The following is a 7,053-nucleotide window of genomic DNA, read 5'->3' as shown; positions in this document are numbered from 1 at the left end:
TTGACCACCAAAGGCACCTCCATAACCAGTTCAAGATTCACCATTGATCTTCTCAGGGCATCTACGCTTCCTTCAGAGATTGGGATTGTTCATTGTTGATCCCGTCAGTCTGACTCCTTCCTCATCACTATGGGTAATTCTAAAGCGGACCAAGCTGCCCGGAAGGCAGCCATGTTACCATGCCCCACTATTGCTGTCATAACTTCAAGCACCCCCCACCCCATCCCCATCTAAACAGGACCTCTTCACCTACTTACATTCTCTGTTCCATACTAGCCCTCAGAACCTCAAGCTCTCCCTACAGACGTTCTTCCCACTCACCTTGGAAGATGCTAGCTTCATCCACGATCTCGCCACTAAATGCACCATTTGTCAAAGAACCAATCCTAATACCTCTCTAGAGACAGGCTCCTTTCCCACCCACCAGGCTTGAGGACAATTTCTAGGAGCCAACTGACAATTGGATTTCACACACATGTCAAGAGGTATCTCTATCTCCTTGTCCTTGTAGATACCTTCTCAGGATGGGTGGAAGCTTTTCCTTCCACCAACAAAAGGGCATCCACGGTCACCTGTTTTGCTCTCGGATATCATCCCAAGATTTGGGGTCCTTACTCCTTGCAATCAGATAATGGCCCCGGGTTTACCTCTCAAATCACACAACACATTGCTGGGGCTCTCCATATTCCCTGGGATCTACACATCCCTATCATCCCACCTCTTCAGGCAAGGTAGAACGTGTTAACCGCACCCTAAAGGAGGCCTTCACCAAGCTCTCCCTTGAACTACATCTCGACTGGGTCAAACTTTGCCCAGTCGCCCTGTTTCACCTTTGGGCGCTCCTCAAAAGCCCAACTTAAACATCTCCTTTTGAGGTGATGTATGGACGCCCACCCTACCACCTGGGGTGACTCCTTCACCCTGCATTCTTCCAGAACATCTCAGTCATCCTCTTCTTAGTTTTATCCAAACCCAGATTTGGAAACACCAGGAAACTCTATTACCTGATCCCTCCAGGTCACATGTCTCTTTCCCCTTAACCCCAGGTGACTGGGTATGTTTCTCTCCTCCTTCTGGTGACATGCCTACCCTGACACCTAAATGGAAGGGCCCCCTAGGGGTTATCTTGTGCATTCCCACCGCTGCCCGCCTACAGGAGTCCCCAGGCAAACTGACTTCATGGATTCACATTTCCAGGCTGAAACCGGCCCCACCTCTGACCGAGGTAGCCCAGGCTGACCGTCCACCACTGTCCTCCCACAAATACATCTGCTCCACCACATCTGAGAATCTTTTAAAGCTACACATCTCATGCCTGAGGGTTCATTTCCCCGTTCCCGAGGAGGACCTTCCTCAACCTGAGAAACCCTCACAACAACATGCCTCACTCCAGTTCCACCCTTCTCTTTGCCACTCTCCTGGCATCCACTTCCCTCACACCTACTTCATCTGCTTCATCAGACATCCCAGATTGCTCCAATAATTGGGATTTTCTTGTTTTGTGCCTTTCTTGTTTTGTGTATTATAAATTCCTGCAGAATCAAATAGGCAAAATATCTAATCAGACCTTTAACCAGCCTCTTCTCAGGGATTACCAGCTACTTGCTACCTCGGCGGACACCTATCCCTTATGTGAAGGCCTCACCAACGGCTGACAGAACTTCACCATCGTGGACATGGAGCTACAAAACGTAACTCAACTGGGGAACCTCACTAGCCTGTCAACCAAGGGTTTCTAGGCCCATTCGCTCTTGTATGCCTCCTCCTGACCGCTGGTCTTTTCTCAGCCAGTCCCTCTCATTGGACTTCTGGCCCGAAGCTAATGTGGTGTTTTCTCTCCCCTCTTCTTCTCCTTGCCTTCGGGTATCTTTGGTGTTTTTAGGCTCATCATGTGGCGCACCTGGTTCGTGGAGGCCCTCCGACAGGACAGCTGGCTGATTCCCCCCATTTGCAGGGACAAGGATTGGATCGAGACTATCTATGACCTAAGGCTTCGAGGAACTTTCATCAATTTCAGCCCCAAGGAAATTCACATTTTCAGCGCCCTGGCCTTTACAGCTATGCTTCTCTTGTCCCCACACCCTGACCATCCCTCCCTTCCTTCACATTGTCCCTCTCCAGCAGGAAGTAGCCAGAGGACCTCATCGCCCTACTCCCAACACAAAAACAAAAAGGGAGGAATGTTGGGTGTGTGGGAGACTCCCTGCTGAAGTTTCCGTCTCAAGAGAACATCACCCCTCCCCCTCCTCTCCGAAGGGGGCCAAGCCAAAGAGCACCAAATTCAAAAGTTTTCTCGACCAATCCCTGCAGGACATAGTGTCTGCTTACTGTTCCTGAGTCACCCTGCCAATCAGCACCCGCCACATCACCTATGCAACCCTTCTTAAACAGAAGCTTGCAAGCTCAAGCTCTCTGCCCTCCTCCTCTCCTCTCTCTGCTTCTCCTTTTCTTCCCCTTCAGGCAGCACCCTTCCCCAATAAAATCTCTTGGTTGAATCTCCATCTCGGCTGAGTCACTCACCTTTCAGGGGTAAAGCAGACTTCCCCCAGGAGGGAGAAGGGGGCCATAGCTGGTATCCTGGTATCCCCAGAAGCAAGGGTGTTTTGCCTTTTTATATGCCCTGGGCTTCCTTTGTTCTCCTGCTCTCTTCCCCTTATCTCTGGCCTTGCTGAATACATGGCTGGGCCCAGGAGATGCTCAGTGGGATGGCCAAAAGGTGAGAAGTAGGTGGATGGGGGAAGGGCCAGATGGAGCACCCCAGGACACATTAATCAACCACTGTATGGGAGGGGCAATTCCTGGGACAGGTTACCTTAGCAACAGGTTGGAGCAGGGGCAAGTTCTTTTTTTTTTTTTTAACATTTATTCCTTAGGTGTAGATGGACACAACACAATGCCTTTATTTTTATGTGGTGCTGAGGATGGAACCCTGGTCCCCCCGGTGCTAGGCAAGCGCTCCACTGAGCCACAATCCCAGCCTGGGGCAGGTTCTTAATAAGGGTGGAGGAAAGGCTCTGAAGGAATCAACATTTCAATCCCTCAGGGGCCAGTCTCCAACTTCCAAGACTCAAACTGGCCTCCTTGATCCGACCTGACTGCCTGTCTAATTCTGGCTTCACTGGCAGCACATGAAAATGAGGCACTTTTCCTGATCATTTGTAATTTCCAGTGTGTAGACTACTGGTCAATCTACAAACTGACTTGAGAGAGACACTCCCACCAGAGTGATGGAAAAGAAGTCTCCCGAGTCTGAGAAAAACTGTTCATTTTCCTAAGGACGTCTCCCTAAACTTGAGCTGCATTACGGTCCAGAAAACTGTCTCTCATCACCCTCCTTTGCCAAAGTTATTTCTGGCCTTCTTTGGCAAAGTGCTAGGGTTCCAGTTTGCCCTATGTTTGAGAACTTTGGAGGATTCAGACTTAAGGGCATTACTGCTTTCCATCCTTCCAATATAACTTCTGATTATGATAAAAGAAAAAATTATATATGTCTTCACCTTTTGTGTCTACTTGTTGTCCTGTAGACTAAAGGAATCTCTGGAAGGTAAGCGGGAGATCTACTGATTGTTAAGTGCATAACAAATACCCCTTTCCTGGTGGAGTTTATGGAAGGGGTTGGTTAAAATAGAGCACCTCCCTCTTGTAGCATTAAAAAACAAAAACATTGAGTTCATCTGAGGACAGGAACAGTCATGCAAGATCTTAAATAGGCTTGTGAAGGCTAACTATGTGAACAAAGGGAATCTGGGTACTTTTTACTAATCGTCCCATGCCTTTATTTCAGTCCTACAATCTGAATGGCTAATGTCTGATCCAGGAGGCACCCTGGAGGAACAGGTGCAGGGGTGGAGTGCACGAGTGTTGTGTGGCTTATACAAAGGCGAGTTGTTATTAGCCTTTCCTCTCAGTAACTCTTTATCAACCAGTCACCCTGGATACTTAGGGCGATAGGAGTGGGGTCGGAGAAGGAACATTTGAATTTCACCCAAGAGTGGCCCAGGCTAGAATTTTGCAGTCGCTCCTGTCCTTTTATCCATCTCCGAGCATCCAAGGGTAGACCGGATCTAGAGATGCTGTGTACTTATGCCAATCGCTCTCAGGCCTGGGCAGAAAAGTAGGAAGTGGCTTTGGCAGGACCCAACATGCCTGCTCTACACAGAACAGGTGATTGGGAGCGCCTAGGTCAGGAAACCTTACACCCAAGTCTTGAAGAGTGGCAGCTGTACTAACTGCATTTAAGTAGCCAACAGGTACCCACTAGCATCCTCCAGAAAGAAAGAGATGCACCTCAAACAGATGTAGGGTGCATGGAGAGGAGCTTACCTTGGTGTAGATCTTGGTGTGACCTCCAAATATGATACTGCCAGTCACCAGAGATGAGTTCTCCTCTCTCACATGTTAAAAGTTTAAACATTAGAGAAGCACACCGAGGCAAGCATATAAAGCAGGGCTTATTTCAAAAGGGGTAACACAGTCTTCTCCTGGGAGGGAGAAGGGGGCCATAGCTGGTATCCTGGTATCCTAAGAAGTGAGACATTCTGCTTTTTTTTTTTTTTTTTTACATATCATAGGCTTCCTTGGTTCTCCTACTCTCTTCCCCTTATCTCTCCTTCCTGAGTACATATGACTGGGCCCAGGAGATGCTTGGTGGGATGGCCAAAAGGTAAGCCCAAAAAGTGAGAAGCAGATGGACTGGGGAAGGGCCAGATGGAGCACCCCAGGACACATTAATTAACAACTTTATAACTCCCTGTAGGGAGGGGCAATTCCTGGGACAGGTTACCTTAGCAATAGGTTGGAGTAGGGGCAGATTACCTTGATAAGGCCTATCTGCCTGTCTAATTCTGGCTTCAAGAGATAGGAGAAAGAAGGGAAGACCCTCAGAGAGCAGGATGAAATGCAAGGTCCAAGGGCCTGTGGAGTGGGGGAGTCTGGTAGACTCTGCCTTTGAAAATCTCTGCGAAGAAGGGCAGGGGAGAAATTGAGTCTTAAGTAAGGATCAGGTCAGGACTGACCAAGGTGAGAACTGACAGAAGCTGGAGGGATGTGGGCTCTTGCCCAACAGGGTGGAAGGTTCCAAGGCAGGAATTCAGCGATGGATTCTCTAACTGCCTTCCCCTCATTTGTTCTCTACTCTGCTCTGGAACCTGAAGACTGAACTCTGAGGGCTGTGTCCCCTAGCCATAGGGCAGCACGGCAGGTGACAGGGTACAAGAGGTAGGACTGGGCTTTCTCCTTGCCCAATCCCCCAACGTCCCTCAATAGTCACAACTGCTACCTGGTGACCCCATGTCCACACCTCCAGTTCTCCCCTGACTCAACAACATCCTACTCTATCCTCTCCTTCAAGCATAACGGTGGCAAAGGCTGCCAGACTGTGGTGCCTCCATATTCCATTGCTTCCTTTTACCTGGTGATGCCACTGCTCTTGGTTAATTGTTAATTATCCTACTTCCCCTTGTTTGGAACTCTCCTGGGGTGAAGGTTGCTTCCTCTTGAACTTGACAAGTCAGGTAGGGTGGGGAAAGGGTTTAAGCCGGCAGTACAGGTTCAAAAGCTTAGATACCCATAAGACCAGATAGAGGGTGCCACCTGGAGAAAGGTGGTGGGGAATGGTGGGTGCCAAGAATGGCGGTGCCCAGCAAAGTATAGGCCCTATATTGCCTGAACTTGGGAGTTTTCTCTTTGTTGTTTTTTTGGTACCAGGGATTGAACTGAGCCACATCCCCAGCCCTATTTTGTATTTTATTTAGAGACAGGGTCTCAATGTGTTGCTTAGCACCTTGCCATTGCTGAAGCTGGCTTTGAACTCACAATCCTCCTGCCTCAGCTTCCCCAGCCGCTGGGATTACAGGTGTGTGCCACAGCCCAGCCACTTTGTTTGTAAAATGGAAGTCAATTATAAATTGTTAATTGTTAATTTAAAAACATCATGAGCCAAGTAGTCATAGCAAGGAATCAGATTCAGTTGGAAAGTGGCCAGGTATGCTCTGGGAAGGGCAGGGCTTTGGGGCTGCTACACTCCTCCCTTTCTGAGAGAGGTCTGAATGCTTCTCAAGTTCCAGAAGCTCACCAGCCAGGGGCTGAGGTTCTCGAGTGGACATAAATTATGTCAGGCAGGAGTGAAGCTCCTCTGTTCCCCAGCGGTTGCTGCCCTGCCTCGAGGGTCCAAGGCGGGGCTCATCACCGAATGTACTAAGAATATTGGTACACGGGAGCGGGGAAAGGAGGTTAGTCCACACCATTCCAGGCTGAAAAGAGCCCCTAATCTCTGTAGGAGCCAGAGCTCACCATCAGACTCCAGCTCTGAGGCAGGTTTTGGGATGGAGTGAAATGCTTGCTGAATCCAGGTTTTGGGATCCCCACACCTATTATGACTTCGGCCTCCTCGTGGGCTGCCCTCTATTTCCCATGGTCCTGACCACATGTTCCTTCAAGTGTAGCCTCCGCAACCCCAGGAGCTTCCTGCATACTGATGCCACGATTCATTGGACCCTTTAGTCCCTGACCCACAGCCCCTCACACTGACACTAGTGGCCTAGGAAGGGGGTGTAATGGACCTGTGGGCACCTGGTCCATCTGTTCCAGTCCTGCTCTTCCATCGCTCAAGAGATCGACTATCCCTGCCTTTGTCAGGGTCTACCAACACGCACGCCAACCCGACGGCCCCACAGGGGTCAGCGCCTTCCTTCCCAATCGCGGAGTCCCGGGAGTGTCCCCTGGACTTGTGGGACCGGCCCAGCGCGGGTCCGGGCACCCAGCAGGGGCTCCCTGGATATTGGATGGATGAGGCTGGCCGGGTTGGACACGCAGAAGATGCTCGGAGAGTTGGACCTCGTGGGTGTACCCAGGGGTGGCATTGGGGTTTCGCGCTGGCGAAGTCGTGGGTGCCCCGGAGCCTCTAAAGCGCGCACCGCCCCCGCGCCCGGCCAGAGCAGAGCAGCACCGGGTCCTCAGGCTCCCCGACCGCGCGCCGGAGAGCTCCGCGTGACCGGAAGTGCCTCCCCAGGGGGCACGGACGGGGCGGGGCCAGCGGGCGGCACTTCCGGTGCC

This window comes from Marmota marmota, unplaced genomic scaffold, assembly GCF_001458135.2.
Source record: "Marmota marmota marmota unplaced genomic scaffold, marMar, whole genome shotgun sequence".
Classification (NCBI taxonomy): Eukaryota; Metazoa; Chordata; class Mammalia; order Rodentia; family Sciuridae; genus Marmota; species Marmota marmota.
Note: the sequence above shows the minus strand (reverse complement) of the source record.